Genomic DNA, 20,787 nt, shown 5'->3' with positions numbered 1-20,787 from the left:
GAACTGATAATTACAAAAAGTTAAAATCATATAAATAAAGACATATCAAGTATATACATTTTCAATTATTTTTACATATATTTATGAAATTATTCTGCTTTACAATAGTTTGAGGTTATGTGTACAAGAAAGATCGGACCATAACATTTAATAATTTTAGCATAAAATATCTCAGTACAGATATGTAGTTCGTAATGAAAAAATTATCAGCAGAATAATAGTTTCTAATTAGAATTATTTCGTATCACGTGTCCAGATTATCAAGCTAAAGCTTGACATTAACCTAAACAAACGATATTAACCTAATCGCTAAAACAGCAATTTAAAAAATATGGAATGATATGATATGATATGATATAAAAATTATGGAATTATTATTGATTTTTTATTTAGAATAACAAAATACAAGGGAATACAAATTTCGTTCTATCGATTCTCGTGCTCGTTTCACAATTTTATCTTGATTATTGATAATCGTCAAAGATATTTCCTCTCTTTTTACGCTATTTGAAATTCATTGCAGTAATTCATCGTCTGTCTTACATATATTTCTTATTTTGTTGCAGTAACAGTCATTTAATTATTGCACTATTTCGTACGAAGCGCTACGATTTTGATTTAAACATTTTTTCGGGGTCTGAATCTTTGTATGTCCTCCGACTGATTTTGAAATTTCTACGTTATCTAAATCTCTACATTGCTTTTCAAAAGGAAGACGGACGGTTTGAAGTTTGTGTTACGGCATCATTGCGAAGCTAAATTGAAAAGTAAGTACTTGAACTACCACTGTTGTTTTATTTGCATATAGAATTAGCGTGACATGTACGTACCTCCTTTTTTACTTTAAGAAAGTACGAGAAACATTTGCAAATGATACAAAGATTTTATGGAATATTATTGATTTTTTGTTTATAATAACAAAATACAAAGAAATTAAGTTAATAATAAAAAATATGTATTTCTCTTACAGAAAATTTTAGGCATTTTATGATTTCGAAAATCATACACTTGGAAATAACGATACGAGATATCAAAAAGAGTGTCAAGCAAATATCAGAAAAATTGTCACTTGATTTGTTCGACAAGAAAGAAAAAGAAAACATTGATACGTTAAAAGATTTCCCGTTGAAAGAACAACACAAATTGGATATTTTAGAACGGAAGTTACAAAATGACACAAGTTTTCGAGACGAAATGGTAAATTGAAGTTGGCAATTAATGTAAAAGTATTTTTTAAGATAGAAAGGACAACAGTTTTAAATCTAACTAATTATTATAATTATTAATAATATTGGACTTTATTACAGATTAAGCAATTGATACATATTCGCAGTGATTTAATGAGAAGCACTTCTGTTCGAATAATAAAACTTATTTTGTCAAATGAACTAGCTGTAAAATATAGTTAGTTTGGAGCCAAAAAGAAACAAAGCTTTTCTTCTTTAAATTTATGCAAAGTTGTTATGAGTAAGTTACTTAATTACAAGCAATTTTCATATTTATATTATAAATTCTATTATAAAATATTCTATTATAAATATATTTTATTTCATAGCTGTGCTACGAAAAACACATCCAGATGTTTCTGATGACCAGATCTCAGCTCCAATCAAGATCTGGTTAGCCCATGCTAAAGAACGCCTCGATAGGCAACGACAACATGACAAAGCAAATAACGCAGAAGAAGACACAGAATGAATGAATTTTATCACTGCATAATAATGAAATGTACAATATTTTAATGCAATAATAGTACAAAAACGAGACTAAATGCTGCCACAGTAATCATCATTAGCATAGGTATGTTTTGATGCGTACATTAATTACAATATTAAATGTAATTTTTACGCTATCAATAACGCTGTGTTACTAAATTGTTTTGACAGCGCTCATTTATAGTTTATCAATTGTTGATCTCCTTCGAGCCATATAAGTATATATGAATTTATATGTAAATCGTAAGCAAAGTTGTACGCTTTTTTTTAAGACGAATCTAAGCTGTGTTACTAAGTTGTTAGAAATTCTTTTGACAGCGCTTAATTTTAGTTTATCCAATTGTTAGTCTCCTTCGAGCCATATAAGTATATATGAATTTATACGTAAATCGTAAGCAAAGTTGTACGCTTATTTTTAAGACGGATTTAAGTTGTGTTACTAAGTTGTTAGAAATTCTTTTGACAGCGCTCAATTATATAATAGTTTATTAATTAAGTCTCCTTCAAGCCACAAGTATATATATAAATTTATAAATTGTAAGCAAACTGTGGTGTAAAATGCTACTAACATCATTTATTGATGATAATTATTCAGCGGCATAATTATGTTTTCAATGGTGTAACATTGCTAATAATAATTTTATAATTAATTCTGTTGGCTCAAGCTGCGTCAAAATTGAAATAAATATATATTATACATAAAATAAAGTGTACATTAATATTTAACCCAACTTAGCCTACAAATATGTGAGCTCGCATATATAGCTGTATATGTGCATGGTATACCATTCTCTGACTGTTCCCATCCTATACGCATACTGCGGGATGTTCTGAGTATCTACTACGATTCAGGGTACGCGAGACATAGGAAATTTCCTAGTATGTACTGCAGTATATCGTAGTACGTATTTCGAATGTGGATCTACGCAATCTACTTTTCAAATATCCTGCAGAACGTTCTCAGTATTAATTTGTGCTATTAGGGAGGTCAATCTCATTATTATCTTGTCTCTTATCTTATCAAGCTCTTAGAAAAAACCATATATTTTAGACTCAGATGGTATGTAGAAAGCAGATGTATACTTCTGGATTTCCAATCCAGTTTCAGAGCAGGTAGGGCCTGTGCGGACAACCTGACCACACTAATTAACTTTGTTCACGCCGGATGGCTGAGGGGTGAATTCGTGGTTGGTGTCTTTCTAAATATTCAAGGAGCATTTGACAATATCATCCCGTCAATCCTAGCTACAGATCTGCTCAACTGCGGCATCTCCAAATTCCTGCGCAGATTCAGTGAAAATCTTATCACGAAGCGAAAAGTTTTTGTAGTCAATGATGGTAAGCTTAAGGGCTCCTTTTTGTCGCACAAAGGCACTCCGCAAGGGATCCTCTTTAAGCCCTTTACTTTACAATTTATATCTCAAAGACATCGGTGAATGTTTACCAGAACATGTTTTCATCGCTCAATATGCTGATGAATAAATTATGCTCTCGGTGTCCTCTCCTGGTTTGGCATTGACACACGAGCTTATTCAAGAAGCCGTGAATTGTGTCTTCGTTTTTCTGCTCAACAAAGGTCTTGTTTTGTCCCCAAATAAGTCTCAGTTGATAATTTTTATTAATAAGAGATCTGATCAAACTACATTCCCAGAAGTTTAATTAATGGTGTTCTCATTCCCAGGGTTAGAGAAACTCGATTTCTTAGTATCATTCTCGATGATAGACTATGAAGTCATGCACACCTAAAATATCTCATAAATAAGGGCAGAAAACTTGCGGATATCCTCTCCTCCCTTGCGGGTGTTTGGTGGGGTGCTCACCCACAACTCTTACTCAATGTTTACAGGTAGGTTTTCAGAGGCTCTATTAAGTACGGCAATCAAACTCTTAATCTAAAAAACAATTCTTGTCTTGCTTTGAGTTTAAAGAGACTTTGTTACAGGTGCATAAGAATAGCTCTGGGATATCGTAAATCCACCTCGATTAATGTATTGCTATCAGAGGCGTGGGAGCCTCCTACGGAAGCGCGTTTGGACTACCTTAATTCAAAATACTTATATGGATGTTTTGCTAATAAACTCAATCCTGTTGTAAGACATTTGGAGGCTCTTGCTTACGCAGCGGCATACCGGATGACCATATCCGCATCCTTAAAAAAGTTCCTATCTTTCACACTTACATCCGCGTTAGAAATGTTCAAAATTCCATTTATCAAAGAACTGTATAGCCGTGTTTTGCGTATGACCTTACTTTGTCAACATATAAGCCCAACACTGATCACTCTTTTCCAGGTTAAAAAAAAACTGATTTATGCGTCGCAATCTTTCCAACTTTCATGCTGTACAGGGCCAATCTCCCACCAGATACTATTGAGATATTCACAGATGAATCTAAATTAACGGAGCAAGGCTCAGTTGGCGCTAGCATCTATATCTCACATCTTAACAAAAGCGTCATTATTCCGGGCAACGAACTCTTAGACGCAGCGGCTAAGAAGGCTTGCAAGGAGGAATACGTACCTCCATTCCGGATATTTTTATCTGAGTTCTTTGCTGAAGCCAAATTCAGATTATACAATTATAACCAAACGTCTCTAGAGGAGAAAGCTCTGAACACTGGAAAAGAATACGCTTTAATGTTTCAAAAATTCTCCAAGAAGCCATGGTATTATGGATATACAAATATTCACTTAATAGAAAAAAAATCGTTCTCATCAACAGAATTCGAAGTGAACACTACAAGCTGAACAATGAGCTGCATCGAAAGAATGGTGAACTCCCGGGCCTGCGATTGCGGATTCTATAAATAAGACATCAACCACATCATTTTTCAGTGCCCTTTGACTTCTTTTTATGCCTCCAAGCTCACAAGTAACACTACCCAAATGTAAATCGCCGATTTTAATAATTTTTGAATATGTTTTAGCAGACGTAAAAATAAGACATACGTATTTTTTTTATCGGCAAAAAACTATATTTACACTCCTTTGAATTTATGGGTATTGATTTAATTGTTTTGTATATAAGGATTTAGTATTTTCGGCTCAAACCAAATAAAATAGCTGCATCATCAAGAGAAAAATGAAAATTTTTCGACTCGGTTCGATCATTTTTAGGGGGTAAACCACCCCCTGTATTTGAAACAAAAATTTTAAAAATGCCTAGATAATTGCAAATTTTATTCAAAAATTTTAAAAAAGATATATGTTACACACGCATCCAAAACAAAAGTGAGACTGTTTGAGGATTTAAGGGTGACCACCCTTTTATCGAATTTCTTACGTAACATTTAAATTTATCCCGAAATAATGGTAAACAGTTTCATTTATCGTCAAATTAATTAATATTTACAAGGATCTCATTTTATTTTTTTTTATTTTTTCGTTTTTTGTTTTTTTTTTATTTGTTTATTGTTTTGTAATTTTTTTGTGTTTATATTTGTGTTACATCCAGCCTTAAGGAAAGGAAGGCAGGGAAGGATGCAACAAAAACTCTTTTATTCTCGTGACCGCACTAGTGGGACGTGCGGCACGAGCCGAACGCACTTTTGAAGATTCCGAAATTATGCGTCAACGTGTAATGACACGCTTTAACGCCTTTTCAAAATCGTGCGATCGTTGGTCCTAATTTGAGTCAGAGAATTCAATCTCTATAACTCGGGATCGGACCGAGTGTAATCTTTTCGAGTCGGGAGGTTAGTGTGTGAGTACGAGATGGGTTTGATGAAATAAAATTTTTTACATTGGAGCTTCTTTTAAACTAAAATTTAACATATATTCTAATATTTGAATTTTACATACATAAAGGTTCAAAAGGAATTAGCAAATGAATACATTATCGGTTATGGTTATTTAATAGAAGAAAAAAAAAACAATATAACAAGATAATCATTATTAATTAAGACAGCAGTACGTAATCGGTTAGTTTAAAATACGAAACGATTAGGTAATGATTATTCAGAAGTTTAAAAGTTATATACATTGTTTAATATCGATACATAATTGTAAAAGTGAACAAACAAGAAATTAATTAAAGGTTATTGAAGAAATTAGTATTATGCATTATCACTAGGATTTATAGTATAAAATAAAAAAAAAATAAAAAACTTAATTCTATTACATTTGAGTAGGAGAAGATGGAATTGTAAGTTTCGCTAATTTATTATTTAGGTGTGGTAATAATTAATAAATTACGTGGATTCGGTGGGAGGTGGATCTTCAGGATCGTGGTCGGAAAGGAGAATTATTTCTTCTAGGAATTCCACGCTGGACGTGGAATTCACTGGTGAAGGGGGAGGGGGAATCTCCTCTATGAATTCCACGCTAGGCGCGGGACTCATGGGGGAAGAAGGATCAGAGAGATCCTCTGGGACAGGCGAGTATGAGGGGGAAAGGTCGATCAACGGGGTCTTCGAGGATAGGCGAGTACGGAGGGGTATCTGGAGCGATTCTATATGTAAGGAGAGAGGAGATAGAGGGAGCAGGGGACGGAGAAGATGGGGAAGGCGAAGGTGGGTCGCGTTCCTCTTGGATAACCGGAGGTATCTCCAAAGATGGCGCCCATCCAGGAGCCGGTTCCGGGCGCAACCCCCGTTCCCTTATCCTTAGGATTGCCCAGAGGCACTCGAGGATGACGACTTGCCTCCTGAAGTATTCCCGGAGACGATTCGGACGATGGCGATGGGGTCGCGATTTTCGCGGGATGTGAATTTTGCCCACTAATCGATAATTAATCAGTGAATTAATGGGATCCGGTAAGTGACTGAATAAAAACTAACTTACTCTCTGATTGATAATTATGTCAGGTCCCTCTGCCTTCGAAGGGTTTGTGGCTGAAGTCGGTTCTGGGGTGACCTCGGAAGCTCGGTGGTTGTTTAATTGAGGCACAGATTCTAAGTTTTTAAAATGATTTTAACGCGCACAGCTTCGACACTTGCAACGCGTGGTGTGAGTGCGGAGTTGAAAGCGCGGATGTGAGTGCGAACTTGAACTTTGAATTTTTGAATTGAATCAACGAATGCTCGAGCCGTTCGAAGCTGCGTATTTTATAGGGCTTAGGAAAAGGGCGTGAGATTAGTTTAGTGGGTGAGATGAGGATTTGATTGGGTAAAGCCTTTTGAGCTTTTTCCCCTTCTTTGGAGATTCCTTGTTGTCGAAATTTCGAGCTTATTCGTTGGGTAGTTCACCAACGCTCACTACCAATCATCTTCTCGGATGATCTCTCGTTGGCTAATTTTCCATCTTCTCCCGATTTTTCTTAACTCTAAGAGGGGCGAGCAGTTGCATCACCCAATCGCTTAAGGGATTCGTTATCTTCGGTTCCTCTTCTTGGAACGTTCGGTCTCGATTTTTTATATCGCCGCGTTCGTTTATTTGGGACTCGCTTTCCATATGAATCATCTTTCCGTTCGTGATGAAACATAGGTTCGAACAAACAAAGCCGGCTTGTAAATTTTGATTTTATAGTTTTATAGTTTCCGTCCGGCGTCGCGACTCAATCTTATCTCCGATTGTTGCCAGACTTTAATAACGTTTAGATTTTTTCTCTTTCGAGTCCAGGCTTTGTTCGTCCATATGAATTATTAAATAAGCATCGTTGCTTGTAATTTTGTCGTCGCACGATTTCTCCTTTTTTTTTGCTTCTATTTATTGCTCCGGATGTAATATGTGGCCATTATATATATATTCCGAGAACAATGTTTGATTTTTTTTTTCTTATAATAGCCGGGTGATAGTGTTATTTATAAAAGAGAAATCGTGGAGTTCCGGATATAAGTGTTGTAAATTTTACAGACAATCCCTTAGCTTGTTTAGCATAATTTATATAATGGATGCGAAAAGGGAAATCGTGAAATCCTCCGGATGTAACACCCCCCGCGTTAGACAAATGTTGGGGGTGCAAAACACAACATTTGCAACATTTAACGAAATGATTTTCCTTTTCGCATGTTGCTTAAAATTTTTTGAGGAAGAGGAAGGAATTAGGCAACCTCCATAACCTCTTCCTTGGTTCCTTCGTCTTTCTTTTACATGTTTACTTTGTTATTTTTATACCCTTTATTATTTTATACCCCCCTTTTTTTTATCTTAAGATTCTAACGTATTCATGTGGGTAGCTCAATAAATCATAGCTATTAACACGGCATGCACACATGTTTGATGTTAATTTAGACAATAGGTCGTGAGGCTTTCTCCTATTCTAGAAATAGTAAACCCTTTTGATTTTCTTTTAAGTGCTGAAACTATTGTAATACGTGAATGTCTTCGGGCTCTTTTCTCTTTTCTTTTCTCCTTTCCTTCCCCCTTTCTTTTTTTTTCTTTTTTCTTGGGTGAAGCCTCTATGGGCTCCCCCTACCCTTAGGGTTTTATCCAGTGCTCACCGGCATCCGGATGGTTTTCCGATGCAGTCCTAGCATCGGTTTTTTAGTGTGCACATCGTCGGGAGTTTTCCTTTTTATAGGATTAAACTAAGGATGACGAGTGCGGAATTAATTTGTCAATTGGCACAGGCAAAATAAGGATTGCCGCAGGTGGGGTCTGGAAGGCAGGTTTAATAATTCTAATTAATTTTATCGACTTGCGAATTTTGTTATCTCGCATGGAGTTTAAGAGAGAGCAACGGTATGCTGAGATTTTGAAAACATTCAGATGTTGAAGAAAGAGAAAAAAAATTAAAGAAATTATTTTTATTATAAGGAGAAGAAAGCCTCATGTGCTATAAATTTTAATTTAAAATTTATTTTTCCGATTTCGATTGGTGAGATTATAGTTTTATGCTGGGAAGATTATTCTCATTAAAGTGTTATGATTTACGAACTGTTGATTTATTAAAAGAAAAGTCTATCTTTTGCTTTAGCAATTATGTAAAATTAGGAGTTACAATATTAATAATGATGTATGAATGTCGAGATTATACAATTTAAATTTATAAGCTAAAGTTAATATTACAAGTTGTTTAATCGCTAATTAGAGCGCTTAGTGTTACAATTACTTATTTGCAATAATGGTATAATCTAATTTTCCTTGATCCCAAGATTATCCTAGTAATGTTTATAATTTCAATTATGTATTCATTTATTCATAACTTTTATTTAAATTTAAAGAGTTTATATGTCTAGGATTATCTTGCGCTCATGCGGTTGATTCTTTAAATTTCTATTATCCTGAGCTTATCTTAACAATACTTACGTGGTTTATTAAGTAAAAATTTCTATTCTATTTACTTATTTATTTATGTAGAATAAGGCACGTTTGTGTAAGATTAGCTCAAGGTTGGGGTAATCTACTGTGCTTACAAATAAAAATCAACGTATCTTGTTAGCAATATTGACATAATCGTATGATTATCGTGAATTTAATGACTTCGACTTATAGGAAACAGTAACTTATAAGTTCAACCTTTCTACGATATAATAAAAAAAAAAAATATATAGTGTACATACTGTTAAGTACGAAAAATTATGAAAATAGTCTACATACTTTAACAATTATTTAATTAACATTTTTTTTGCTAATCTAATTAACTATTTCTTGCGTTACGCTAGGTAGTGCGCTATTTATGATTTCCTGGGCCCGCTCGGCGCAACCCATGCGGATCAGTAGTTCCTGCGGGTTGCTCATTTCTTCGTCACCCCCGCATTTTAATTCAAGTGAGATAGTCGCCGCGTCATTCCTCACGGGTCGGAGGATTCTCATCCACCCCTCCCGCTTTTCTAGTAATAGACGAGCGAGTTCACAGTCCCTTCGGGACCATCTCGCCTTTCCATCGGTTGGCTGTACGTGGGCAAGCCCGCACGGGATAGCTTCCCAGTTTCTTTCACGGAAGCGATCCTCTAATGTGTAGAGATCAAAAATTGACCTTTGGACAACGCGGCCCCAATCGCGTAGGGCGACTGTTACTGTATCATTTCTTATAAAGTGGGTTACCACCCCTCTCTGCCAACGTTTCCCTTCTTGAATTGCTACCGGTTCGTTGAGTTCGACGGGCCTGATAAATCGTAAGAATCGGCCCCTTCTTGTCATCCTGGCGATAAGGTCGTCCAGGAGCTCCTCCAGGTCCTCCCTCGCGTGGTCTATGTGGACCCATAGTAAGGTCGGCGACTCCACCTTTATAATTTTAATTTTCAATGACCCACGAGTCAGGAGGGAAGTGTCTATCGGTCTCATTTCCATTTTGTTTCTAAAAACATTAAGGTTTATTTTTAGAAGTGTATGATGTGATTATTTGAGTTAATTGAATTAAGTCTACACGTCGTAGCGTGTGATTTTGTACGAGAAAATTTGCTTACACGTCGTAACGTGTGATTTCGGGTAAGGAGATTTGTTTACACGTCGTAGCGTGTACATTTAAGATAAGTAGAGAATTCGGATAAAGCGGTATTTGTGTCCTCCTCTCTTCCTCCTTTTCTTAGTTTCTGAGTTCGAGGGTATATGCTGCTGTTTCTTTTGCAGGTAGGAGAGGGTATGTTGTTTCTTTGTTTTTTATGCCGCCTGGCTGCTTGTGCTCCCTTTCTTCGGCCTCTGGGGCTGAGGGACCTTCTTTATTGTTCTTTTTTGTTTGATTGTTTTTGCCCAAGTGTAATAAAAGATGTGTTGCTGAATCCCATACGGCTCTTATTAGATGTATTGACCATCCATATACGGTATGCAGAGCGTATCCGTGTACGAATGTATCCAATAATAATTTAAAGCCTCTCGCGAACAAATATATTCCCATTAATCCTGCGCTGATGTTTCCGAAAAATAAAAATTTTCCCCAAACTTTTTCCCGGATGGTGGCTGTGATTTTCTCGAATGACGCTTCATCAATGAGATTAGAGATTGATCCTTCGTATAATTGAGTTGGTTGACCCATTACTCCTCTTGCTACGGTGTTAAGTATTGAAGGCCTTTCCGCAGGAAACATTATGTGATTTCTGAGTTCTTCTAAATCGTTTTGTGAATATATGCCGCTGGTGGCAAGCGCTCCAGGGTTTATGTATTTCCACGTAGGTTTAGTCAGCGGTTTCATGACTGTCGGCGATGATGCTTCTATTGGTTTCGGAATGATTTTATACCAAGCATCTCCTAGGAGATACATGGGCGGGGCAAAGGTATTACAAGTAACCTGTGTGCCCTGTCTCAATAATATACGTGTTTGAGGCGTTAAAAATAACGTTTGATTTCCTCGTAGTACTGGTAATTGTTCGTAGCAGTTTTGGGTCTGTGCTAATCTTACTTCGACGGGTACACATTTTATTATATGAATTACTTCCCCAGCTAAGAGAGCCATGTATCCGGGCCCTCTCATAAAGTGATAGGCAAAGATATCGTATGATTGTGTTGCTATGGCCAAAGCATTTTGCAACATTCTTAGTTCAAGATTACATTGCTGCAGTAGAATATTCCTGTACAATTGATTGATTTGCGTACGTATGTGTTTTTCTACATAAACGAATTTTGAGTTCATGTACGCAAAGATATCGCGATTAGATATTCGGTCAAATTTTTTGAAAACTGCAACACCGGGTGAAGTTTCAAAAATTATTAACTTTGGATGTTCTGTCCGTGTAAGCGTATAACCACACGTCGTATATTTTCCCATGCTAGTAAAAGCGAAGACCGTTTCTTGAGCAATTAATGAATAGGCTGTTTGCGAGCCTTCCTTTATATTATCGATCATTTTATCTGCATATCCTTGATATAAAACGCTGTAATCGGAAAATTTACAAGAGTCGGCTGGCACAGGATCCCAAAATGTGTTTCCTCCTTCTATATCAGTGCATTGAGTGGCGCTAAGTTCACAAGCCACTCCTGATCGGAGTAATACTCGATTTGTATTTGATCGAACGTTTGCAGTGTAATCCTGTAGTGTAATTTTAATACTGCCCAAGACGATGACATCTCCCCACGTTCCGTAGAGGTCAGAGTAAGCTCCTGGGTAACAATTTTCATCGCTGTCTACATGCCCTGCTAATGTCACTGGGCGAGTAGAGGTCTGATTAGGTTTTAATCCCGTTATATGAGTTTTGGCTATTTCAAAGGTTCCAAAAACATGCATGCGTCGGCATGCCTCTCGAGACACTTCTTCTATATAAGAGTATTTTCCATTGTATACGTCCATTGTGTGAGAAAACATCCCACATTTTCTGACCAGACGGTCAACTTCAACCTTGCATTGTATTACCTTCACGGAATTAAAATCGTTAAGCTGTAGTAATTGTATATAGACTTTACTCGAATTAATTTCTTGTAACGGAACATCGCATTCTTCGATGTTTACTAATGAAAGGGTAGTTAAATTTGCCGATGCGGAACCACAGTCATATCCTATTATTCCATAGGTTCCTTGGATCCATATAATTAATATTAATATTGTAGTTAATCTTCCTGGTGGAGAATCCATTTTGTTTCTGAAATATTTAATTTTTCGCAATTTTAATATGAGAGATGCGTAACCGATTCGGATGTACAATTCGACTATTTTTCTTAATTCTGATTTTTACGTTATTTCTATTTAATATTTCTAAAATTTCATGAGGACCGGTATATTGATCGCCAAATTTACCGGGTTTAGGCCTCTTTAGTAGAAATACCTGATCACCAGGCTTAAATGTTTGAGGGTTAAGCTTTTTGTCGTAATATTTCTTTGATTTAGTTTTTGCTTCAATTACATTTGTGCGGGCGGTTGTCTGTATAGCGTGAAGCTGTGTAACGAGCTCTATCAGGTAGTCGTCATAGTTAGCTAATTTATCTTCTGGAGCTAAAATTTCATTAGAAGGTATTCTTGCTATTTTTCCAAAAACTAACTCGTATGGAGTATGTTTGGTTGCTTCATGTACGCTTGTATTATAATTAAACATTGCAAGGCCGGTCCATTTATCCCATTGCCTTTGATCAGTAGCGTACTGCTTCAAATATTCTCCTAGCGCGTGATGTGATCTTTCTAGCGATCCGTTTGATTGTGGATGAAAAGCTGTTGTACGAAATTTGCGAATTTTAAATATTTTAGCTATCTTTTTCATTAAATCGCTAATAAAATTTCTGCCTTGATCTGTTAATATGGCTTTAGGTGCTCCGAGTATACAAATAAATCTGTCTACAAAAGCTTCAGCTATTGTTTCGGACGTTTGATCTGGCAGAGGTATTCCCATGCTATATTTTGTTAATTGATCTTGTAATATTAGAATATACTCGTTTCCTCTTTCCGTTTTCGGCAACGGTCCAACGATATCCATCGCCACCTTGTCAAAAGAAGATCCTGGCGTGTCGGTGATTACCATTGGTTGTTTAGTTTTCACGCGTACTAGTTTTTTCAATTGACACTGCAGACACTGTTGTATGTATTGTTGAACATCGGATTTTAAATTTTCCCAGCAGTATTTATGCTTTATTCTATGATATGTTTTTGTAACTCCTCGGTGTCCTCCGGTAGGCGAACAATGCACTTCGCCTATAATAATCGGACGGAGATCTTTAGGCGGGTATTTTATTGCTCCATTGCATATAATCAATTTAGTTTTTGAATCAACAAAAATTATTTGTAGCACGGATTTGATGCTGCTCCATGGTACATTATTAACATAGTCTGATTTTGCAATGCTGATTGTCTCCAATTTTAGATTCTCGACAGTTTTTCTCAATTCTTTTATTACTACTGTTATTTTGTCTAAAGTCATTGTCGGGCCTTCTCCCTGTCCTTCGCTGATAGGTAAGGCTATGTGATAATATTTTTTATATTTTATTGCTTTTGCTTGGCTTAATGTAAGAGAGCTTAAATCTGGTAATTCGTTCCGCTCGAATAATTTTTGTGAACCTTTATCTAGTGGTTTTCCGTTTGTGTCAGTAAAATAGGCAATGTTATCTTTGCGTAAGAATAATAAATCTCGTGTTTCAATTACATTTCCTTTAAATGTTTGTATATTAATCACTGTAGGTTTTGTGTGAGTTTTATTCGTGACTCGATCTTGATTTTCATTAATTGATTTTTCATCTTCGCTGTTTATTTTCTCGTCTTCCTTTTTCTCGATTGATTTGTCTGGTAGATCATTTTTATCTTCTATTTCTCTAATTTCCTCTTCATAATCTCTTAATTCTTCTGGTGATTGAGTATTCTTATTCTTTGTTTGACTTCGTGTCTGTATTCCATTATGGTCAGGAGGGTCATGTATAAGAGCTGTTTCGACCTGAGTTTTTAGTGCTTCACTCGTTTTCTTATGTACAGACGTTGTCAAATCGTGGTGCTCGTCGGCTAAATCGCCCGGCACGCACTCGTCTATTTCTTCGTTGTCTGAAAGATAAAGCTCGAAATTTTCGTCCTCTTCTTCTTCATCTGATTCTTCTAACATTTTTGAAATTAATTCTGCATCTTTTGGATCATTAGGATTAAGAGATTTATTGTGTTTAATCACATTGCAATCTGCATCCTCGAGATTTACGGGATTTCTAGATAAGGCATCAGCATTTACGTTGGTTTTACCTGCCTTGTAAACAACGTCATAATCATATTCTGCTAGTTTCAATCTCCAGCGGAGTATTCTCATGTTAGCGTCTTGCGCATTCTTAAACCAAACCAGAGGTTTATGATCCGTAACTAAGGTGAATTTTCGTCCATATAAATACGGTCGGAAGTGTTTAACGCAATAAATTATTGCTAAAGCTTCCTTTTCATATGTATCATATTTTAATTCGTTGTCGGTTAGAGTTCTCGAAGCGTATGCTATCGGTAAATCTTTATTTATTTCTCCTTGAGATAATATGCCTCCTACTGCTATTCCGGAAGCGTCGGTAGTTAAAACAAAAGGTTTTGAAAAATCAGGATATTGCAGGACTGGTTCTTCGCATAATTTTTGTTTAAGCGTTTCAAATGATTCTTCCTGATCCGATTTCCATTCAAATCGTACATCGTTTTTTAATAGATTTGTTAATGATTTAGCTAATCTAAAAAAATTAGGTATAAATCTTCTGTAGTATCCGGCCAATCCTAAAAATTGTTTAATATTTCTCGGCGTTTTAGGCCTAGGAAAATTTTTTACTGCCTCTAATTTTTTAGGATCTGGCTTAACTCCATTCTTACTAATCACGTGTCCAAGGTATGTTACTTCCGTTTTCAAGAATTCGCATTTATCAGGCTGTAATTTAAGGTTAGCCTTGCGCAATCGATCCATTAATAGATTGAATTTTCTTTCGTGTTCCTCTAATGAGGTAGCGTAGATGACAATATCGTCCATGTAAACGAAGAGTTCCTTTCCTTGTAATCCTGTTAATACTAAATCCATTAGCCGTTGAAATGTAGCAGGAGCGTTTTTTAATCCAAATGGCATCCGATCAAATTCATAATGCCCAAAAGGCGTTGTAAAAGCTGTTTTATGGCTGTCAGCAGGATCCATTTTTATTTGATGGAATCCTGAAGATAAATCGCATATAGTAAAATAGAGAGAACCTCCTAGTTGATCTATGATATCAACTATATTAGGTAGTGGATACGCATCACCAATGGTTTTTTCGTTTAAAGCACGAAAATCTAGTACCATTCTCCATCGTTTATTTCCTTTTGAATCTTCTTTCTTAGGTACGATCCATATAGGCGTATTATATGGTGATTGAGAAGGTTTTACAATGCCTCCTTCTAATAATTCTTCAACTTGTCTGTTTATTTCTTCTTTGTGTAATTGCGGAAATCTGTATTGTCTCGTATTAATTGGTCGATCATCGGTCGTTGGTATTTGATGTTGCAATACCTGTGTTGCTGTTAATTTTTCTCCGGGAATATGAAATCGATCTTGATTATTGGTTATAAGATTCATTACATTATTTTTTTCTTGCTTATTCAAATGTTCTAACCGCAATAATTCTGTAATTTTTTCGAGCCTATTTTCCTTCGGCTCATCAGATATTTTTAAACATTTATACGATATGTCATCGTGCGTCCTTTGTTTCTCTTTCTCCTTTTTAAAATTTTCGATTATCTCTTGAGATTGAGCTTGAATCGTCGCAATTACTTCTGAAGACGGTTTATTTTTCTTGGGATTATAAAGATTATTTTTATTGGAATTATAATATTCGACTCTTTGTGCGAGTTCTTCAATAGTTACATGAGAGGGAGTGTTTTGTATACATTAATTTTATAAAATGCTCCAATTCTTGGAAATCTTATTTTTTCTAGAGGGGATAAAGGGCCTTCCCTCCTTTTTATTATAGATGATTGTGCCGCGTCGCATAACGAGGCTTGCTTACTTGCCTCCTCATGATCGTCAGCCATATAATTTATTAGAGGAACTGGATTATCATTTTCAACAATTTCACAAATGGAAGGAGAGGTTTGAAAATTACCTTCTCCAGGGATTTCTGGATCACTGGACAATTCAAGAGAGGTTTGGTAACTTTCCCCTTCATGGATTTTTGGATCTCTGGATAATTCAGGAGAGATTTGGAAACTTCTCTCTCCAAGGATTTTTGGATCACTGGGCAATCTAAGAGAGGTTTGGTAACTTTCCCCTTCATGGATTTTTGGATCTCTGGATAATTCAGGAGAGATTTCAGGAGAGGAAACTTCTCTCTCCAAGGATTTTTGGATCACTGGGCAATCTAAGAGAGGTTTGGTAACTTCCCCCTTCAAGGATTTTTGGATCTCTGGATAATTCAGGAGAGATTATGAAGTTATTTCCTCCAAGGTTCTGGATATCCGGAATTTCAAAATCCGGACTAAAAGTTTTATTCAATTCTTTATTTCTTCTTAGAATTTTATTTTCATTTTTAATTTTATTTTCAATTTTATTTTCCTTATTAATTTTCTCGTTCCTCTCTTTAAATTCATTATCGTATTCATTTATAATCCCATTATTTACAATTGTACATTCGCAATTTTTATTATTTTTATTCTCGTCTTCATTATTAATGATCTCAGGGTCATGATCGTTGAACATTTCATCAAGAGATTTAAGGCGTAAAGTTGGTACTTGGACTTCTACTTCTTCATCCAACGTACTTATAATTTTAAAATATGCCTTTCCGGAGATATTTTCCACTATTGTTTCCTTTGAATAGATGCCGTGAGCTATTTTTAGCTTGGGTATAAATCCAATTTTAATTTCAGGATTTTCTATCCTGACGTAAAACAATGATTCTGATCGAGGTGCTGCTAGAATAGTCTCCGGCGAAAAGAAAGGCACATTAATTCCTGATATATTTAGATATTCCTTAGCATAATCAATTTTTGAGGATGTTTGCTCGAAAAAATCATTACCTAATATTCCCGATTGAGAGATTGGAAATTCACTTGGCACGATATGGAAAATCACTTCCTTTTTGAAGAGAGTTAACGTGATTTCTCCTAACGTATATACTGGATATTTATTTATGCCGTTCAATTTTAGTATATTATTGTAATTGACAGTTTTGCCAGCGGGTACAACATTTTCTTTAATTATATTTGGTCCAGAGCCTGTATCTAACATGAGCTTTATGTAAGGGGTTGATTCATCAAATTTTACCTGAATAGTGGGCACGCGACTTTGTTTGTCCAGATTTACGGTTACGGGTCGGGCTTCTAACGAGTTTTTGTCTACTGAGTTTTTTGTGACGTAGATGGGTGTGAAGTCCGCTCGGACCCCTGTTGCACACCCGACTTTGAGGGGCCGTTGAAGTTTCCCTGATTACCTGCTTTTCTGCGATTATTACTCGCAATGCGTAACTCGCAATTTTCGAGAAGATGCCCCGTCTCTTTACAATAACGGCAGATTAATGAATCGTTGCCAGTCGCGTTTTTCTTTAAACTAGATCGACAATTTTTTGCAATGTGGCCAAAATTGTTGCAGATTTGGCAAACTATTTTCGATAAATTTTCATTTTGTTTCTTCCAACAATTGCTTGCTGTGTGACCCATTTTTTCACACCACTGACAAACTACTGAGGGCCTATTTTGATTATTAAATGTATTAGCTCGACAAGATTTCGCATTATGACCGGGTTTTGAACACAATTGACAAATTTCCTGTATTACTTTAACGGATTGGCGAGCTTGAGGGTCGCGCAATCTACATTTATCGGCACCATGCCCGCGTTTTTTACAAATTTGACAAATTAAAATTTCGGTGCCTAAATCTAAATTGTTTGATGCTTGCTGAAACGAATGTGTTAATTTTCTACACTTGGAAGCCGAATGTCCTATTTTATAACAAATTTGACAGGTTTCTGGTGACTGAAAGGTATTTTTTGCTTGACTCGACGTACCGCCTTGTCGTAAATCAGTTATCGAGCGTAACTCTCTCTCTATACGTAACGCGTCGGCTACGGTTTCTTGAACGTTCAGATTTCTCGCTATTCTTTGCTCGATTTCCGGTTTTAAGCCTCTAATAAAACATCTACTCATATCCTTTTCTAAAGAAGTTTTTACGTTTTGATCTACGGAATTATTTCCCCAAGTTTTATATGCTTCTAATATTTGTTTTCCTAACACCTTTACTCGATTTGCGTATGTAACTACGTCTTCCTCATTTTTCTGATAAATGCTACCTAGCTCCCCTTGTAATTGATATACCGTTTTGGATAGACCATAAACTTGTTTTAAAAAGGCTGTTAATCCGGCAACGCTGGCGAAATTTTGATCTTGAATTGTGCGGCGCGCTTCGCCTACAATTCTGGTTCTGATTATTCGAGCAAACTGAGGTTCGGCTTCACTAGGAAGCATGGATTTTGCTTCCTCGCATCCTTCGATAAAATAAAATAAAGGGATATTTTGGCCGTCAAAGAAAGGGACAGCTTCAACTGCGTATTTTAGAGTAGCAAAAATATTTTGATTAGACATGGTTTCACTTATACTATGCTTATTTTCGAATATCGTATCGCCGTCGGAACCGTCTCCGGAGTCGTTAGAGCCAGACGAGGGTGGTTTTATGCCTGAAGTTCCGGGTCCTTCCCCCGGAAATTCAATTTTCTTAGGACAGCGTAGAAGGGATCCAGCAGGAGTGGATGTATATACTGCGATTGTTTGTTTAAATTTGCCCTGGTTTTCTAATGCGTCGTTATATAATTTATCAATTTGCTCTTTATCGGAACCCGATCTCGTATCTGGCATACCTCCTTTCAAAAAGATCACACTTTACTATCCCGGACGAGCCCCCAAAATTTTATGGTTCTGTTACATCCAGCCTTAAGAAAAGGAAGGCAGGGAAGGATGCAACAAAAACTCTTCTATTCTCGTGACCGCACTAGTGGGACGTGCGGCACGAGCCGAACGCACTTTTGAAGATTCCGAAATTATGCGTCAACGTGTAATGACACGCTTTAACGCCTTTTCAAAATCGTGCGATCGTTGGTCCTAATTTGAGTCAGAGAATTCAATCTCTATAACTCGGGATCGGACCGAGTGTAATCTTTTCGAGTCGGGAGGTTAGTGTGTGAGTACGAGATGGGTTTGATGAAATAAAATTTTTTACATTGGAGCTTCTTTTAAACTAAAATTTAACATATATTCTAATATTTGAATTTTACATACATAAAGGTTCAAAAGGAATTAGCAAATGAATACATTATCGGTTATGGTTATTTAATAGAAGAAAAAAAAAACAATATAACAAGGTAATCATTATTAATTAAGACAGCAGTACGTAATCGGTTAGTTTAAAATACGAAACGATTAGGTAATGATTTGTAACAACCCGTTTCTCTTGGATAGAGATCGCGCACGGACGTAGCTCGTCGGGAATTTCAGGGCACGATCCGGGTTAAGAGAGAATTAGACTCGTGTGTTTGAACGTGAAAAATAGGTACAGGTTTTATTGAGTGACGAATACAAATGTCTTACAGCTAATATGTACAAAGGGTTCGGCGCGGGGAACGTCGTCGGCGCGGTTGCCGCTTCTTCCCACGGCAGGTGCGTGGTTTGCGCGGTCGGCGTTTGTTTTCGGCGCGCGGGCGGCCCCGTGTTTTTCGGCCTTGCGAGGTCGCGTGCTCGGCTTTTCGCGGTCGCCAGCACGGTAGCGGGGCGCGGGGCGTCGCTCGGCTGAGCGGCTCTTTAAATCCGCGGCGGTTGTGTTGTGATCTTACTCGCAGGCAGGATGCGACGGCTACGTCGAGTACGCTCGACGGAGGCAAAGACGCTTTACCCCGTTCTTCTGTAGCCGCCGCGGTAGGATCGGATCGGTGTCGAGGAAAGCCGGTCGGGCAAGTACGCTTGCCTGAGCCCAAGACACTTGAGCCCAGCTTCGGCGAGGAGAGACGGGTGCGAAAGCGGTAGCCGTCGAGAACGCTCGACAGAGGCCAAGACTCTTGACCCCAGGACTACCTCGGGAGACTTCTTCGGAGACTAGTCGGCGGAGTAGCGGTCCGAGCAGTCGGCGGAGAAGAAGCGCAGCATCTTGCTGCTCCGGCGCTTTTATACCCGCATCTCGAGACGTCGGGAACGTTCGGTGGCGGTTCGGTTCGTGTCGGAGCCAGCGTCCCCGCCGCTCGAGATCGGTTGCGTGGTGGGCGGACGGAGGCGCGTGAGCACGTCGCTAGCGCGTGCCGGTTTGGGGCCGGTGCGCGTGCGCGGCGCGGTAGCCGCGACGCGCGGATGCCTCGCTGCTCGTATTGGCGCGTTTAAAGTCGTTTATCGGCGCGTAGCGCCTTGTGTGACGCTCGGCGGATGTTCGGCCGGCGTTTTGCGGACGGTGACCGGTCCGTCGGGGGGGTCGCGCGGAAGCGGTTTGTTACACCACCCCCTTCCTAAGAATGCCTGAAATTAGAGGCATACTATTCATTTTCCCGGTGTGCGGGGAGTGTCGTAGGACTTCTCTCGACATGATCGGAGTCGTCCGGCACGGTCGAAGCGCAAGTGCCACCGTCGAGCTCCGAGTCTGGCCTTGTACTCGCGGCCGGAGTGGATGGCGAAGTACGGTACCTCTACCGTGATGCCCGGTGCGACTTCCACTGGCACAGGTGGTGGCGGCAGCGGCCCCATCAATCGGATCGGGTTGAGGGACGGCTGTGGTTTTTCCGGTCGTGTCGCTATCGGCCGCGGTATTGGCGGCGGTGGTGTCGTCGTGAGCCAGGAGATCTTGGTCTGCGTCTGGCGGTCGGATGGCTGTCGTAGCTGGCCCCGTCTGACACCGGCTA

General features: G+C 37.9%; 1 protein-coding gene across 6 annotated transcripts in view; it reads left to right on the top strand.

The window, feature by feature from the left end:
• The window catches only part of LOC105199499 (golgin subfamily A member 1), a 363,242-nt gene that overhangs the window by 316,901 nt on the left and 25,554 nt on the right, over nucleotides 1-20,787 (top strand). Inside the window, exons 8-11 of one of the 6 annotated variants that reach the window (XR_005574121.1) lie at nucleotides 567-767; nucleotides 971-1,197; nucleotides 1,308-1,467; nucleotides 1,556-2,419. The exons of 4 other annotated variants lie outside the window; for them this stretch is intronic. The gene's annotated coding sequence lies outside the window, so the exon portion shown is untranslated. Of the gene's footprint in view, nucleotides 1-566; nucleotides 1,198-1,307; nucleotides 1,468-1,555; nucleotides 2,420-20,787 lie in introns of those variants that run through there. One more of the 6 variants, XR_005574120.1, reaches the window with a different exon arrangement.

Source organism: Solenopsis invicta, chromosome 2 (assembly GCF_016802725.1).
Source record: "Solenopsis invicta isolate M01_SB chromosome 2, UNIL_Sinv_3.0, whole genome shotgun sequence".
In the NCBI taxonomy this organism is placed as follows: domain Eukaryota; kingdom Metazoa; phylum Arthropoda; class Insecta; order Hymenoptera; family Formicidae; genus Solenopsis; species Solenopsis invicta.
The sequence above is the reverse complement of the archived record's forward strand: the minus strand, read 5'-3'. Positions and strand labels throughout refer to the sequence as shown.